This window comes from Myxine glutinosa, chromosome 8, assembly GCF_964187855.1.
Source record: "Myxine glutinosa chromosome 8, kmMyxGlut1.1, whole genome shotgun sequence".
Lineage (NCBI taxonomy): Eukaryota > Metazoa > Chordata > Myxini > Myxiniformes > Myxinidae > Myxine > Myxine glutinosa.
Genome location: NC_136268.1, coordinates 106,883,198 through 106,901,877, shown reverse-complemented (window position 1 = coordinate 106,901,877; position 18,680 = coordinate 106,883,198). Strand labels below are relative to the sequence as shown.

General features: G+C 36.6%; 1 protein-coding gene across 1 annotated transcript in view; it reads right to left on the bottom strand.

Moving 5' to 3' along the window:
• The window catches only part of LOC144893393 (uncharacterized), a 196,087-nt gene that overhangs the window by 119,556 nt on the left and 57,851 nt on the right, over nucleotides 1-18,680 (bottom strand). The window lies entirely within an intron of this gene.

The following is an 18,680-nucleotide window of genomic DNA, read 5'->3' as shown; positions in this document are numbered from 1 at the left end:
GAGGTAATATGCTCCAAATTTCAGAAGTAAATGCTTTGTGTGTTGAGGTAATATGTTCCAAATTTCAGAAGTAAATGCTTTGTATGTCGAGGTAATATGTTCCAAATTTCAGAATTAAATGCTTTGTATGTTGAGGTAAAATGTTCCAAATTTCAGAAGTAAATGCTTTGTATGTTGCGGTAATATGTTCCGAATTTCTGAAGTAAATGCTTTGTATGTCGAGGTAATATGTTCCAAATTTCAGAAGTAAATGCTTTGTTTGTTGAGGTAATATGTTCCAAATTTCAGAAGTAAATGCTTTGTATGTTGCGGTAATATGTTCCAAATTTCTGAAGTAAATGCTTTGTTTGTCGAGGTAATATGTTCCAAATTTCTGAAGTAAATGCTTTGTATGTCGAGGTAATATGTTCCAAATTTCAGAAGTAAATGCTTTGTTTGTTGAGGTAATATGTTCCAAATTTCAGAAGTAAATGCTTTGTTTGTCGAGGTAATATGCTCCAAATTTCAGAAGTAAATGCTTTGTTTGTTGAGGTAATATGTTCCAAATTTCAGAAGTAAATGCTTTGTTTGTTGAGGTAATATGTTCCAAATTTCAGAAGTAAATGCTTTGTGTGTTGAGGTAATATGTTCCAAATTTCAGAAGTAAATGCTTTGTTTGTCGAGGTAATATGTTCCAAATTTCAGAAGTAAATGCTTTGTGTGTTGAGGTAATATGTTCCAAATTTCAGAAGTAAATGCTTTGTTTGTCGAGGTAATATGTTCCAAATTTCAGAAGTAAATGCTTTGTGTGTTGAGGTAATATGTTCCAAATTTCAAAAGTAAATGCTGTGTTTGTCGAGGTAATATGCTCCAAATTTCAGAAGTAAATGCTTTGTTTGTCGAGGAAATATGCTCCAAATTTCAGAAGTAAATGCTTTGTTTGTCTAGGTAATATGCTCCAAATTTCAGAAGTAAATGCTTTGTTTGTCGAGGTAATATGTTCCAAATTTCAGAAGTAAATGCTTTGTTTGTCGAGGTAATATGTTCCAAATTTCAGAAGTAAATGCTTTGTGTGTTGAGGTAATATGTTCCAAATTTCAGAAGTAAATGCTTTGTGTGTTGAGGTATTATGTTCCAAATTTCAGAATTAAATGCTTTGTTTGTCGAGGTAATATGTTCCAAATTTCAGAAGTAAATGCTTTGTGTGTTGAGGTAATATGTTCCAAATTTCTGAAGTAAATGCTTTGTATGTTGAGGTAATATGTTCCAAATTTCAGAAGTAAATGCTTTGTATGTTGAGGTAATATGTTCCAAATTTCAGAAGTAAATGCTTTGTATGTCGAGGTAATATGTTCCAAATTTCAGAAGTAAATGCTTTGTATGTTGAGGTAATATGTTCCAAATTTCTGAAGTAAATGCTTTGTATGTTGAGGTAATATGTTCCAAATTTCTGAAGTAAATGCTTTGTATGTTGAGGTAATATGTTCCAAATTTCAGAAGTAAATGCTTTGTACGTTGAGGTAATATGTTCCAAATTTCAGCCGTAAATGCTTTGTATGTTGAGGTAATATGTTCCAAATTTTTGAAGTAAATGCTTTGTATGTTGAGGTGATATTTTCCAAATTTCTGAAGTAAATGCTTTGTATGTTGAGGTAATATGTTCCAAATTTCAGAAGAAAATGCTTTGTATGTTGAGGTAATATGTTCCAAATTTCAGAAGTAAATGCTTTGTATGTTGAGGTAATATGTTCCAAATTTCAGAAGTAAATGCTTTGTTTGTCGAGTTAATATGTTCCAAATTTCAGAAGGAAATGCTTTGTATGTTGAGGTAATATGTTCCAAATTTCAGAAGTAAATGCTTTGTGTGTTGAGGTAATATGTTCCAAATTTCAGAAGTAAATGCTTTGTGTGTTGAGGTAATATGTTCCAAATTTCAGAAGTAAATGCTTTGTATGTTGAGGTAATATGTTCCAAATTTCAGAAGTAAATGCTTTGTGTGTTGAGGTAATATGTTCCAAATTTCAGAAGTAAATGCTTTGTGTGTCGAGTTAATATGTTCCAAATTTCAGAAGTAAATGCTTTGTATGTTGAGGTAATATGTTCCAAATTTCAGAAGTAAATGCTTTGTGTGTTGAGGTAATATGTTCCAAATTTCAGAAGTAAATGCTTTGTGTGTTGAGGTAATATGTTCCAAATTTCAGAAGTAAATGCTTTGTTTGTCGAGGTAATATGCTCCAAATTTCAGAAGTAAATGCTTTGTTTGTCGAGGTAATATGCTCCAAATTTTAGAAGTAAATGCTTTGTTTGTCGAGGTAATATGTTCCAAATTTCAGAAGTAAATGCTTTGTTTGTCGAGGTAATATGTTCCAAATTTCAGAAGTAAATGCTTTGTTTGTCGAGGTAATATGTTCCAAATTTCAGAAGTAAATGCTTTGTTTGTCGAGGTAATATGCTCCAAATTTCAGAAGTAAATGCTTTGTATGTCGAGGTAATATGTTCCAAATTTCAGAAGTAAATGCTTTGTGTGTTGAGGTAATATGTTCCAAATTTCAGAAGTAAATGCTTTGTATGTCGAGGTAATATGTTCCAAATTTCAGAAGTAAATGCTTTGTATGTTGAGGTAATATGTTCCAAATTTCTGAAGTAAATGCTTTGTATGTTGAGGTAAAATGTTCCAAATTTCAGAAGTAAATACTTTGTATGTTGAGGTAAAATGTTCCAAATTTCAGAAGTAAATGCTTTGTATGTTGAGGTAAAATGTTCCAAATTTCAGAAGTAAATACTTTGTATGTTGAGGTAAAATGTTCCAAATTTCAGAAGTAAATACTTTGTATGTTCATGATAAATGTTCCAAATTTCAGAAGTAAATGCTTTGTGTGTTGAGGTAATATGCTCCAAATTTCAGAAGTAAATGCTTTGTTTGTCGAGGTAATATGCTCCAAATTTCTGAAGTAAATGCTTTGTATGTTGAGGTGATATTTTCCAAATTTCAGAAGTAAATGCTTTGTGTGTTGAGGTAATATGTTCCAAATTTCAGAAGTAAATGCTTTGTTTGTCGAGGTAATATGTTCCAAATTTCAGAAGTAAATGCTTTGTGTGTTGAGGTAATATGTTCCAAATTTCAGAAGTAAATGCTTTGTTTGTCGAGGTAATATGTTCCAAATTTCAGAAGTAAATGCTTTGTGTGTTGAGGTAATATGTTCCAAATTTCAGAAGTAAATGCTCTGTATGTCGAGGTAATATGTTCCAAATTTCAGAATTAAATGCTTTGTATGTCGAGGTAATATGTTCCAAATTTCAGAATTAAATGCTTTGTATGTCGAGGTAATATGTTCCAAATTTCTGAAGTAAATGCTTTGTATGTTGAGGTGATATGTTCCAAATTTCAGAAGTAAATGCTTTGTTTGTCAAGGTCATATGTTCCAAATTTCAGAAGTAAATGCTTTGTTTGTTGAGGTAATATGCTCCAAATGTCAGAAGTAAATGCTTTGTTTGTCAAGGTCATATGTTCCAAATTTCAGAAGTAAATGCTTTGTTTGTTGAGGTAATATGCTCCAAATTTCAGAAGTAAATGCTTTGTTTGTTGAGGTAATATGCTCCAAATTTCAGAAGTAAATGCTTTGTGTGTTGAGGTAATATGTTCCAAATTTCAGAAGTAAATGCTTTGTATGTTGAGATAATATTTTCCAAATTTCTGAAGGAAATGCTTTGTATGTTGAGGTAATATGTTCCCAATTTCAGAAGTAAATGCTTTGTATGTTGAGGTGATATGTTCCAAATTTCAGAAGTAAATGCTTTGTATGTTGAGGTAATATGTTCCAAATTTCTGAAGTAAATGCTTTGTATGTTCAGGTAAAATGTTCCAAATTTCAGAAGTAAATCCTTCGTAGGTTGAGGTAAAATGTTCCAAATTTCAGAAGTAAATGCTTTGTATGTTGATGTAAAATGTTCCAAATTTCAGAAGTAAATGCTTTGTATGTCGAGGTAAAATGTTCCAAATTTCAGAAGTAAATACTTTGTATGTTGAGGTAAAATGTTCCAAATTTCAGAAGTAAATACTTAGTATGTTCAGGTAAAATGTTCCAAATTTCAGAAGTAAATCCTTTGTAGGTTGAGGTAAAATGTTCCAAATTACAGAAGTAAATGCTTTGTTTGTCGAGGTAATATGCTCCAAATTTCAGAAGTAAATGCTTTGTTTGTCGAGGTAATATGTTCCAAATTTCAGAAGTAAATGCTTTGTTTGTTGAGGTAATATGTTCCAAATTTCAGAAGTAAATGCTTTGTGTGTTGAGGTAATATGCTCCAAATTTCAGAAGTAAATGCTTTGTATGTCGAGGTAATATGTTCCAAATTTCAGAAGTAAATGCTTTGTATGTCGAGGTAATATGTTCCAAATTTCAGAAGTAAATGCTTTGTATGTCGAGGTGATATGTTCCAAATTTCAGAAGTAAATGCTTTGTATGTCGAGGTTATATGTTCCAAATTTCAGAAGTAAATGCTTTGTATGTTGAGGTAATATGTTACAAATTTCAGAAGTAAATGCTTTGTTTGTCGAGGTCATATGTTCCAAATGTCAGAAGTAAATACTTTGTTTGTCGAGGTAATATGCTCCAAATTTCAGAAGTAAATGCTTTGTACGTCGAGGTAATATGTTCCAAATTTCAGAAGTAAATGCTTTGTACGTTGAGGTAATATGTTCCAAATTTCAGAAGTAAATGCTTTGTACGTTGAGGTAATATGTTCCAAATTTCAGAAGTAAATGCGTTGTACGTTGAGGTAATATGTTCCAAATTTCAGAAGTAAATGCGTTGTATGTTGAGGTAATATGTTCCAAATTTCAGAAGTAAATGCGTTGTACGTTGAGGTAATATGTTCCAAATTTCAGAAGTAAATGCGTTGTATGTTGAGGTAATATGTTCCAAATTTCAGAAGTAAATGCTTTGTACGTTGAGGTAATATGTTCCAAATTTCAGAAGTAAATGCGTTGTACGTTGAGGTAATATGTTCCAAATTTCAGAAGTAAATGCGTTGTATGTTGAGGTAATATGTTCCAAATTTCAGAAGTAAATGCTTTGTACGTTGAGGTAATATGTTCCAAATTTCTGAAATAAATGCTTTGTATGTTGAGGTGATATTTTCCAAATTTCTGAAGTAAATGCTTTGTATGTTGAGGTAATATGTTCCAAATTTCAGAAGTAAATGCTTTGTACGTTGAGGTAATATGTTCCAAATTTCAGAAGTAAATGCGTTGTATGTTGAGGTTATATGTTCCAAATTTCTGAAGTAAATGCTTTGTATGTTGAGGTGATATTTTCCAAATTTCTGAAGTAAATGCTTTGTATGTTGAGGTAATATGCTCCAAATTTCAGAAGTAAATGCTTTGTTTGTCGAGGTAATATGCTCCAAATTTCAGAAGTAAATGCTTTGTTTGTCGAGGTAATACGTTCCAAATTTCAGAAGTAAATGCTTTGTGTGTTGAGGTAATATGTTCCAAATTTCAGAAGTAAATGCTTTGTGTGTTGAGGTAATATGCTCCAAATTTCAGAAGTAAATGCTTTGTGTGTTGAGGTAATATGTTCCAAATTTCAGAAGTAAATGCTTTGTGTGTTGAGGTAATATGTTCCAAATTTCTGAAGTAAATGCTTTGTATGTTGAGGTAATATGTTCCAAATTTCAGAAGTAAATGCTTTGTATGTTGAGGTAATATGTTCCCAATTTCAGAAGTAAATGCTTTGTATGTTGAGGTAATATGTTCCAAATTTCATAAGTAAATGCTTTGTACATTGATGTAAAATGTTCCAAATTTCAGAATTAAATACTTTGTATGTTCAGGTAAAATGTTCCAAATTTCAGAAGTAAATACTTTGTATGTTCATGTAAAATGTTCCAAATTTCAGAAGTAAATGCTTTGTTTGTCGAGGTAATATGTTCCAAATTTCAGAAGTAAATGCTTTGTGTGTTGAGGTAATATGTTCCAAATTTCAGAAGTAAATGCTTTGTTTGTCGAGGTAATATGCTCCAAATTTCAGAAGTAAATGCTTTGTTTGTCGAGGTAATATGTTCCAAATTTCAGAAGTAAATGCTTTGTGTGTTGAGGTAATATGTTCCAAATTTCAGAAGTAAATGCTTTGTATGTAAAGGTAATATGTTCCAAATTTCAGAAGTAAATGCTTTGTTTGTCGAGGTAAAATGCTCCAAATTTCAGATGTAAATGCTTTGTTTGTCGAGGTAATATGCTCCAAATTTCAGAAGTAAATGCTTTGTATGTCGAGGTAATATGTTCCAAATTTCAGAAGTAAATGCTTTGTGTGTTGAGGTAATATGTTCCAAATTTCAGAAGTAAATGCTTTGTGTGTTGAGGTAATATGTTCCAAATTTCTGAAGTAAATGCTTTGTTTGTCGAGGTAAAATGCTCCAAATTTCAGATGTAAATGCTTTGTTTGTCGAGGTAATATGCTCCAAATTTCAGAAGTAAATGCTTTGTTTGTTGAGGTAATATGTTCCAAATTTCAGAAGTAAATGCTTTGTTTGTTGAGGTAATATGTTCCAAATTTCAGAAGTAAATGCTTTGTGTGTTGAGGTAATATGTTCCAAATTTCAGAAGTAAATGCTTTGTGTGTTGAGGTAATATGTTCCAAATTTCAGAAGTAAATGCTTTGTGTGTTGAGGTAATATGTTCCAAATTTCAGAAGTAAATGCTTTGTTTGTTGAGGTAATATGTTCCAAATTTCAGAAGTAAATGCTTTGTGTGTTGAGGTAATATGTTCCAAATTTCAGAAGTAAATGCTTTGTGTGTTGAGGTAATATGTTCCAAATTTCTGAAGTAAATGCTTTGTTTGTTGAGGTAATATGTTCCAAATTTCAGAAGTAAATGCTTTGTTTGTTGAGGTAATATGTTCCAAATTTCAGAAGTAAATGCTTTGTTTGTTGAGGTAATATGTTCCAAATTTCAGAAGTAAATGCTTTGTGTGTTGAGGTAATATGTTCCAAATTTCAGAAGTAAATGCTTTGTGTGTTGAGGTAATATGTTCCAAATTTCAGAAGTAAATGCTTTGTGTGTTGAGGTAATATGTTCCAAATTTCAGAAGTAAATGCTTTGTGTGTTGAGGTAATATGTTCCAAATTTCAGAAGTAAATGTTTTGTTTGTTGAGGTAATATGTTCCAAATTTCAGAAGTAAATGCTTTGTTTGTTGAGGTAATATGTTCCAAATTTCAGAAGTAAATGCTTTGTGTGTTGAGGTAATATGTTCCAAATTTCAGAAGTAAATGCTTTGTGTGTTGAGGTAATATGTTCCAAATTTCAGAAGTAAATGTTTTGTAGGTTGAGGTAATATGTTCCAAATTTCAGAAGTAAATGTTTTGTAGGTTGAGGTAATATGTTCCAAATTTCAGAAGTAAATGTTTTGTAGGTTGAGGTAATATGCTCCAAATTTCAGGAGTAAATGCTTTGTACGTTGAGGTAATATGTTCCAAATTTCAGAAGTAAATGCTTTGTTTGTCGAGGTAATATGTTCCAAATTTCAGAAGTAAATGCTTTGTGTGTTGAGGTAATATGCTCCAAATTTCAGAAGTAAATGCTTTGTTTGTCGAGGTAATATGTTCCAAATTTCAGAAGTAAATGCTTTGTATGTTGAGGTAATATGTTCCAAATTTCTGAAGTAAATGCTTTGTATGTCGAGGTAATATGTTCCAAATTTCTGAAGTCAATGCTTTGTATGTTGAGGTAATATGTTCCAAATTTCTGAAGTAAATGCTTTGTGTGTTGAGGTAATATGTTCCAAATTTCAGAAGTAAATGCTTTGTGTGTTGAGGTAATATGTTCGAAATTTCTGAAGTCAATGCTTTGTATGTTGAGGTAATATGTTCCAAATTTCTGAAGTAAATGCTTTGTTTGTCGAGGTAATATGCTCCAAATTTCAGAAGTAAATGCTTTGTTTGTCGAGGTAATATGTTCCAAATTTCAGAAGTAAATGCTTTGTGTGTTGAGGTAATATGTTCCAAATTTCTGAAGTAAATGCTTTGTATGTCGAGGTAATATGTTCCAAATTTCTGAAGTAAATGCTTTGTATGTCGAGGTAATATATTCCAAATTTCAGAAGTAAATGCTTTGTATGTCGAGGTAATATGTTCCCAATTTCAGAATTAAATGCTTTGTATGTTGAGGTAATATGTTCCAAATTTCTGAAGTAAATGCTTTGTATGTTGAGGTGATATGTTCCAAATTTCTGAAGTAAATGCTTTGTATGTTTAGGTAATATGTTCCAAATTTCAGAAGTAAATGCTTTGTTTGTCGAGGTAATATGTTCCAAATTTCTGAAGTAAATGCTTTGTATGTTGAGGTAATATGTTCCAAATTTCTGAAGTAAATGCTTTGTATGTTGAGGTAATATGCTCCAAATTTCAGAAGTAAATGCTTTGTTTGTCGAGGTAATATGCTCCAAATTTCAGAAGTAAATGCTTTGTTTGTCGAGGTAATATGTTCCAAATTTCAGAAGTAAATGCTTTGTTTGTCGAGGTAATATGCTCCAAATTTCAGAAGTAAATGCTTTGTTTGTCGAGGTAATATGTTCCAAATTTCAGAAGTAAATGCTTTGTGTGTTGAGGTAATATGTTCCAAATTTCTGAAGTAAATGCTTTGTATGTCGAGGTAATATGTTCCAAATTTCTGAAGTAAATGCTTTGTATGTCGAGGTAATATATTCCAAATTTCAGAAGTAAATGCTTTGTATGTCGAGGTAATATGTTCCCAATTTCAGAATTAAATGCTTTGTATGTTGAGGTAATATGTTCCAAATTTCTGAAGTAAATGCTTTGTATGTTGAGGTAATATGTTCCAAATTTCAGAAGTAAATGCTTTGTATGTTGAGGTAATATGTTCCAAATTTCTGAAGTAAATGCTTTGTATGTTGAGGTAATATTCTCCAAATTTCAGAAGTAAATGCTTTGTACGTTGATGTAAAATGTTCCAAATTTCAGAAGTAAATACTTTGTATGTTGAGGTAAAATGTTCCAAATTTCAGAAGTAAATACTTTGTATGTTCAGGTAAAATGTTCCAAATTTCAGAAGTAAATGCTTTGTAGGTTGAGGTAAAATGTTCCAAATTTCAAAAGTAAATGCTTTGTGTGTTGAGGTAATATGTTCCAAATTTCAGAAGTAAATGCTTTGTTTGTCGAGGTAATATGCTCCAAATTTCAGAAGTAAATGCTTTGTTTGTCGAGGTAATATGTTCCAAATTTCAGAAGTAAATGCTTTGTGTGTTGAGGTAATATGTTCCAAATTTCAGAAGTAAATGCTTTGTATGTCAAGGTAATATGTTCCAAATTTCAGAAGTAAATACTTTGTACGTTGAGGTAATATGTTCCAAATTTCAGAAGTAAATGCTTTGTACGTTGAGGTAATATGTTCCAAATTACAGAAGTAAATGCTTTGTATGTCGAGGTAATATGTTCCAATTTTCAGAATTAAATGCTTTGTATGTTGAGGTAATATGTTCCAAATTTCAGAAGTAAATGCTTTGTATGTTGCGGTAATATGTTCCAAATTTCTGAAGTAAATGCTTTGTTTGTCGAGGTAATATGCTCCAAATTTCAGAAGTAAATGCTTTGTTTGTTGAGGTAATATGTTCCAAATTTCAGAAGTAAATGCTTTGTATGTCGAGGTAATATGTTCCAATTTTCAGAAGTAAATGCTTTGTATGTTGAGGTAATATGTTCCAAATTTCAGAAGTAAATGCTTTGTATGTTGCGGTAATATGTTCCAAATTTCAGAAGTAAATGCTTTGTGTGTTGAGGTAATATGTTCCAAATTTCAGAAGTAAATGCTTTGTATGTCGAGGTAATATGTTCCAATTTTCAGAATTAAATGCTTTGTATGTTGAGGTAATATGTTCCAAATTTCAGAATTAAATGCTTTGTATGTTGAGGTAATATGTTCCAAATTTCAGAAGTAAATGCTTTGTATGTTGCGGTAATATGTTCCAAATTTCAGAAGTAAATGCTTTGTATGTCGAGGTAATATGTTCCAATTTTCAGAATTAAATGCTTTGTATGTCGAGGTAATATGTTCCAAATTACAGAAGTAAATGCTTTGTATGTTGCGGTAATATGTTCCAAATTTCAGAAGTAAATGCTTTGTATGTCGAGGTAATATGTTCCAATTTTCAGAATTAAATGCTTTGTATGTTGAGGTAATATGTTCCAAATTTCAGAAGTAAATGCTTTGTATGTTGCGGTAATATGTTCCAAATTTCTGAAGTAAATGCTTTGTTTGTCGAGGTAATATGCTCCAAATTTCAGAATTAAATGCTTTGTATGTTGAGGTAATATGTTCCAAATTTCAGAAGTAAATGCTTTGTTTGTCGAGGTAATATGCTCCAAATTTCAGAAGTAAATGCGTTGTTTGTCGAGGTAATATGCTCCAAATTTCAGAAGTAAATGCTTTGTTTGTCGAGGTAATATGCTCCAAATTTCAGAAGTAAATGCTTTGTTTGTCGAGGTAATATGTTCCAAATTTCAGAAGTAAATGCTTTGTGTGTTGAGGTAATATGTTCCAAATTTCAGAAGTAAATGCTTTGTATGTCAATGTAATATGTTCCAAATTTCAGAAGTAAATACTTTGTACGTTGAGGTAATATGTTCCAAATTTCAGAAGTAAATGCTTTGTACGTTGAGGTAATATGTTCCAAATTACAGAAGTCAATGCTTTGTATGTCGAGGTAATATGTTCCAAATTTCAGAATTAAATGCTTTGTATGTTGAGGTAATATGTTCCAAATTTCAGAAGTAAATGCTTTGTATGTTGCGGTAATATGTTCCAAATTTCTGAAGTAAATGCTTTGTTTGTCGAGGTAATATGCTCCAAATTTCAGAAGTAAATGCTTTGTTTGTCGAGGTAATATGTTCCAAATTTCAGAATTAAATGCTTTGTATGTTGAGGTAATATGTTCCAAATTTCAGAAGTAAATGCTTTGTGTGTTGAGGTAATATGTTCCAAATTTCAGAAGTAAATGCTTTGTTTGTCGAGGTAATATGTTCCAAATTTCAGAAGTAAATGCTTTATGTGTTGAGGTAATATGTTCCAAATTTCAGAAGTAAATGCTTTGTTTGTCGAGGTAATATGCTCCAAATTTCAGAAGTAAATGCTTTGTTTGTCGAGGTAATATGCTCCAAATTTCTGAAGTAAATGCTTTGTTTGTCGAGGTAAAATGCTCCAAATTTCAGATGTAAATGCTTTGTTTGTCGAGGTAATATGTTCCAAATTTCTGAAGTAAATGCTTTGTATGTCGAGGTAATATGCTCCAAATTTCAGAAGTAAATGCTTTGTATGTTGCGGTAATATGTTCCAAATTTCTGAAGTAAATGCTTTGTATGTCGAGGTAATATATTCCAAATTTCAGAAGTAAATGCTTTGTATGTCGAGGTAATATGTTCCAAATTTCAGAAGTAAATGCTTTGTGTGTTGAGGTAAAATGCTCCAAATTTCAGATGTAAATGCTTTGTTTGTCGAGGTAATATTCTCCAAATTTCAGAAGTAAATGCTTTGTTTGTCGAGGTAATATGCTCCAAATTTCAGATGTAAATGCTTTGTTTGTCGAGGTAATATGTTCCAAATTTCAGAAGTAAATGCTTTGTGTGTTGAGGTAAAATGCTCCAAATTTCAGATGTAAATGCTTTGTTTGTCGAGGTAATATGCTCCAAATTTCAGAAGTAAATGCTTTGTTTGTCGAGGTAATATGTTCCAAATTTCAGAAGTAAATGCTTTGTGTGTCGAGGTAATATGTTCCAAATTTCTGAAGTAAATGCTTTGTATGTCGAGGTAATATGTTCCAAATTTCTGAAATAAATGCTTTGTATGTCGAGGTAATATGTTCCAAATTTCTGAAGTAAATGCTTTGTATGTTGAGGTGATATGTTCCAAATTTCAGAAGTAAATGTTTTGTAGGTTGAGGTAATATGTTCCAAATTTCAGAAGTAAATGTTTTGTGTGTTGAGGTAATATGTTCCAAATTTCAGAAGTAAATGCTTTGTGTGTTGAGGTAATATGTTCCAAATTTCAGAAGTAAATGTTTTGTAGGTTGAGGTAATATGTTCCAAATTTCAGAAGTAAATGTTTTGTAGGTTGAGGTAATATGTTCCAAATTTCAGAAATAAATGCTTTGTTTGTCGAGGTAATATGCTCCAAATTTCAGAAGTAAATGCTTTGTTTGTCGAGGTAATATGTTCCAAATTTCAGAAGTAAATGCTTTGTTTGTCGAGGTAATATGCTCCAAATTTCAGAAGTAAATGCTTTGTTTGTCGAGGTAATATGTTCCAAATTTCAGAAGTAAATGCTTTGTGTGTTGAGGTAATATGTTCCAAATTTCTGAAGTCAATGCTTTGTATGTTGAGGTAATATGTTCCAAATTTCTGAAGTAAATGCTTTGTTTGTCGAGGTAATATGCTCCAAATTTCAGAAGTAAATGCTTTGTGTGTTGAGGTAATATGTTCCAAATTTCTGAAGTAAATGCTTTGTATGTCGAGGTAATATGTTCCAAATTTCTGAAGTAAATGCTTTGTATGTCGAGGTAATATATTCCAAATTTCAGAAGTAAATGCTTTGTATGTTGAGGTAATATGTTCCAAATTTCTGAAGTAAATGCTTTGTATGTTGAGGTGATATGTTCCAAATTTCTGAAGTAAATGCTTTGTATGTTGAGGTAATATGTTCCAAATTTCAGAAGTAAATGCTTTGTTTGTCGAGGTAATATGTTCCAAATTTCAGAAGTAAATGCTTTGTGTGTTGAGGTAATATGTTCCAAATTTCTGAAGTAAATGCTTTGTATGTCGAGGTAATATGTTCCAAATTTCTGAAGTAAATGCTTTGTATGTCGAGGTAATATATTCCAAATTTGAGAAGTAAATGCTTTGTATGTTGAGGTAATATGTTCCAAATTTCTGAAGTAAATGCTTTGTATGTTGAGGTGATATGTTCCAAATTTCTGAAGTAAATGCTTTGTATGTTGAGGTAATATGTTCCAAATTTCAGAAGTAAATGCTTTGTTTGTCGAGGTAATATGTTCCAAATTTCTGAAGTAAATGCTTTGTATGTTGAGGTAATATGTTCCAAATTTCTGAAGTAAATGCTTTGTATGTTGAGGTAATATGCTCCAAATTTCAGAAGTAAATGCTTTGTTGTCGAGGTAATATGTTCCAAATTTCAGAAGTAAATGCTTTGTGTGTTGAGGTAATATGTTCCAAATTTCTGAAGTCAATGCTTTGTATGTTGAGGTAATATGTTCCAAATTTCAGAAGTAAATGCTTTGTTTGTCGAGGTAATATGCTCCAAATTTCAGAAGTAAATGCTTTGTTTGTCGAGGTAATATGTTCCAAATTTCAGAAGTAAATGCTTTGTGTGTTGAGGTAATATGTTCCAAATTTCTGAAGTAAATGCTTTGTATGTCGAGGTAATATGTTCCAAATTTCTGAAGTAAATGCTTTGTATGTCGAGGTAATATATTCCAAATTTCAGAAGTAAATGCTTTGTATGTTGAGGTAATATGTTCCCAATTTCAGAATTAAATGCTTTGTATGTTGAGGTAATATGTTCCAAATTTCTGAAGTAAATGCTTTGTATGTTGAGGTGATATGTTCCAAATTTCTGAAGTAAATGCTTTGTATGTTGAGGTAATATGTTCCAAATTTCAGAAGTAAATGCTTTGTATGTTGAGGTAATATGTTCCAAATTTCTGAAGTAAATGCTTTGTATTGTTATGTGGTCCCCTCGGTGAATACCTGGTCTCGGTGACCCCCGGACCGTGAGAGGAACTTCGCCAGAAAGCTGTATTAAATATGCGCTTTCGCCACGCAATCCATATGAATTTCACCCCAGGAGACAACTGACGTTCAAGGATATATTTCAATGGGAACGACCATACAATTGCAATGACACAACCACGGAGATTTTCCCCGAGCAATCAACCATATACAACCATCAACAATTCCCAATTCACAAGCACTTTCCTAGGAGTAAGATGGCCATCTTATATACGTGTGTCCCGGTGAGTACTCACAACACCCTTTTGGTCTCGGTCCCGCACAATGTCTCTGGGCCCCTCCTGACCAAGATGATGGTCGCCGTCACCGCACTCGGGCGGTAGAACGAACCCCGGGTGGACGTTTTTCCACCGGGCAGGTATCGTACCAGGCACCGAGGCTGCAGCCCCTCGTGGCCACGCGAAGCGGATACGGTAGAGCAAGCCAAACCCCACGCCGCTTGCAAGGCGCGTTAGGCCCCAACGTGCGACCCGCACGCGTCTGTTTGGACGGTGCCGCAAACGAGGCCAGACGCGGGTTCGATGCACGGCCCCACGTCAACTTGACGTCTCCACCGGGCCGGTACACGTTCCGGTAATTCCTCTCGCCAGACAGGCTTCGGAACGCCGCTGTTTCACGCAGCGCAAGGTCGATCCCACCTTTTGTCGGAGCGGGGCGAGGAAGAATAATAATCGTCCTTTTTCCCTCGTGTCTTTTCTTCTTCCGTTTCCGGTCACTTCCGTTTCCGGCCACTCCCTCAGAAGGGCTCCTGACCCTCCAACCACAACAACTACACAACAACTTAATATACTACACACGGATAAGCAAAGACCTGAATGGTAATTCACATACATTCATATAAATATGTAACACTCCCCCCCTTCAAGAAAGAAAGTTTGAACCCAGCGAAAACTTTCTTTGCCGGCCAATTTGGAGAAACAAACCAGATCACTCAACCCCCCCCCCCCCCCCCCCAGATTAACTCAATCTGGACAAAGCGTCCGCCACGACATTGTCCCGGCCCCGTACATGTTCAATTTCCAAGTTGAACCCCTGCAAAGCCAAACTCCATCTCATCAACCTCTGATTTTTATTTTTCATTCTTTGAATGAAGGTTAAGGGGTTGTGATCCGTAAAGACCTTTATGGGAAAGGACGTGATTCCTAAATACACCTCATAATGTTGAAGCCCTAGCAGGAGAGCCAGGGTCTCTTTCTCCACGGTGGCATAATTTGCCTGATGTTTATTGAACTTTTTGGAGTAGTAGCACACGGGGTGGTCCACCCCATCCTCATCTTCCTGTAACAAGACCGCTCCAGCCCCCACATCGCTTGCATCTACGGCCAACTTGAAAGGTGCCTGAAAGTCCGGAGCGGTTAGGACCGGAGAGCTCATTAGTATCGCTTTGACATGGGCAAAGGCCGCCTGACATTTGCCATCCCAAACGAATGGGGTCTCCTTTCTCAACAAACTCGTTAAACGGGCTACCACATCCGAAAAATTCTTACAGAACCGCCGGTACCACCCCGCCATACCTAAGAATCTCATCCGCTCTTTCTTCCCCTTTGGGACTTGGAAGCGATCGATAGCTTCTACCTTGGCGGTCACTGGTTGTACTTGACCCTGCCCTACTACATGGCCGAGGAACACTACCTGTGCTCTTACAAATTCACTCTTGGCTAAGTTGATGGTCAGACCTGCCTCGGACATCGTCTGAAAAAATGCATGGATTTGCTTAATATGGTCTTCCATGGTCATGGTGTGGATGATTACATCATCCAGATATGCCTCCACCCCCTCCAGGTCTGCAATGAGCCTATTAATCAGTCGTTGAAATGTCGCCGGCCCGTTCTTCAACCCAAAAGGGAGGACCTTGTACTGATATAACCCATTCGGAGTGACCAAAGCTGAGATTTCTTTGGCTCTATCGGTAAGAGGGATCTGCCAATACCCTTTCAGCAAGTCAAATTTGGTAACAAATTTAGCTGGGCCTATTCGATCAATACAGTCGTCAATCCTCGGGAGCGGATAGGAGTCGGTCTTGGTCACTGCATTCACCCGTTTTAAATCCGTACAACACCGGAAGCTGCCATCGGGTTTCGGAACCAACACACATGGGGAGCTCCATTCACTGTTGCTTGGTTCGATGATGTCATTGTCCAACATATATTGCATCTCCTTCCGAAGGTACTCCATCTTCACCGGGTTCATCCGATAGGGGTGTTGTTTCACTGGAGTGGCCTCCCCCACCTCGATATCATGATATACTAAGTCCGTACGACCAGGTACATCTGTGAACAAATGTTTAAATTCGAACATTAGGCTGGACAGTTGTCCTTGCTGTTCCCTTGTTAAATGACCTAACTTCTCATCCAAATGATTCAACACTTCGGTGTTCGTCAATTTGGGGCAGGCCTGGTCATCCAAGTTATCAAACTTCACACCGGCGTTTCCGTCCATTGTCACCGGTACGACCGGTGAGACAGGAACTACGTCTTCCACCGGTTCCCTCTCATGATATTTCTTCAGTCGGTTGACATGACACAACTGTCACTTTTTTCGTCGGTCGGGAGTGGTCACCACGTAGTCTGTCTCATTCACCCTCTCCTCCACTGCATAAGGACCGAAATATCTAGCCTGGAGGGGCTGACCTGGAACGGGCAGCAATACTAACACCCGGTCCTGAGGACTGAAATTCCTTATCTGCGAGGTCTTGTCATGTCTCTCCTTCATTTTCCCCTGGGCCCTTCTCAAGTTCCGTCGTGCCACCTCACACGCCTTTGCCAATCGGTTTTTTACTGTGGCCACATACTCCCTCATCGGTGTCCGGGACTCCTGTAGTAACCACTGTTCTTTCACCAATTTCAACGGTCCCCGCACTGCGTGTCCAAACACCAGTTCAAACGGGCTGAATCCCAAGGAATCCTGCATGGACTCCCTCGCCGCAAACAACAATAGGGGTATCCCTTCATCCCAATCCTTGGCACATTCAAAACAATACGTTCGGATCATATTCTTTAAAGTCTGGTGAAACCTTTCCAGGGCCCCTTGGCTCTCGGGATGGTAGGCGCTGGATCTTACTTGTTCCACCCCCAACAGGTGTACCACTTGCTGGAACAGTGTGGACATGAAATTGGTCCCCTGATCCGATTGAATGATCCTAGGTAGGCCAACCCAAGTGAAAAATTTAATCAAGGCCTTTGCAATAACTGCCGCCGTTATTTTCCTCAGAGGCACTGCCTCGGGGAACCTGGTGGACGCACACATGATGGTCAGTAAGTATTGATGTCCAGCTTTGGTTTTGGGTAAAGGGCCCACACAGTCCACAATGACTCGGCTGAATGGCTCTTCAAAAGCTGGAATTGGCTTTAACGGGGCGGGGGGGATTTTTTGATTCGGCTTTCCCACCAGCTGACAAGAATGGCAGGACTTGCAGAACTCCGCCACATCTCGTCGCAGTCCCGGCCAGAAAAAATGTACCAATATCCTGTCACAGGTCTTGTTCACTCCCAGGTGCCCGGCCCAAGGGGTCTCATGTGCCAAACTCAAGATCTCCTTCCGGTACAGCGGTGGCACCACAATCTGATAGTGAACTTTCCACTCATCGTCTGCGGGTACCTCCGGGGGCCTCCATTTCCTCATTAGGGTTTCCCCCTTCATGAAATACCCCACAGGTATCTTCGTAGCCTCTTCTTCCGTAACGGCTTTCTCAATTAACCTCTGGATCTCCGAGTCTTCGTGTTGTTCTTCCACTAGTCTCCTTCGGACCAGCGCGGTTTGCTCCACTTCGTTCTCCGCGGTCTCCGACGGACACTCCACGTCCCCTTGCGTTCCAGACGCTACCCTTTCTCGAAATTCCTGGGAATCCCTCCCCTGGTTATTTCCCTTTTTCGAGTTGTCTTCCCGTACCTCTAAGGGTTCCAACTCCCCCTCTCTTTCTTCCTCCTTCTCTTCCGCGTGCTTTCTACCCATAGCCCGAGTCACTGCACAGGATGGAAAGATACCCGGCATCTCCATCTCTAACCGAGTGGTGTTATTTTCCTTACTGGGCTTGTCCACCATTATTGGATTACCCAAAACTCGCCCCCCGGCCAAATCATTCCCGATAATAAAAGAGATTCCCTCCACAGGAAGGGTGGCTTGTAAGCCTACGGTGACCGGCCCGGATACCAACTCAGAACTCAACTGGATGACATGAAGCGGAGCTTTAACATAGCCCCCGACCCCCTGTAAAAGCACACTAACCCCAGTTGCCGTCTTCTCCGACAATGGCAAAATGCCCTCCAGCATCAACGATTGGTGTGCTCCTGTGTCCCTCAATACCCTAACTGGCTTCTGGTTACTCGGGTCGCCATCCAGCGACACGAACCCCTCTGAAATGAAATGTTTGTAGCCCTCCTGAACAAGGTTCTCCCGGGACGCCGTACCTTTGACAGGGGAATCTTCCCCCAGCTCTGCTCTCCAAGAATGATTTCTCACACTTGCCAGTGCATTCGGAGTCGCACTAGACTGATTCCGTTCCGGGTTCTCCCTTTTTCGGAGGTAACATTGGGACATCAAGTGTCCAGTTTTATGGCAAAAAGCACAAGTAGGCCCGGGGGAGAACCTCGGGGTCGGCCTTGAGCCCCCCGAAAAATAAGTTTGTCTTGGGCCCGTAGCCCTCGGATTTCTAACCGTTGGGGTATCATAGTTGTCCCCATAATCATCTCGAGGCCGCCGCCATGTAAGGTCGTTCTCCGCACCGGGTGTTCCATAACTCCCCTGCTGAAGTCTAGGCGAGGAGTTAGGTTTGTGGACCCCTATTCGGTGGGTTAAGGCATAATCATCTGCCATGGTGGCTGCGTCCCACAACTTCGGTACTTTCTTTTCCTGCAGGTACACTTTGATGTCCTCGTGGACACACTGCTGG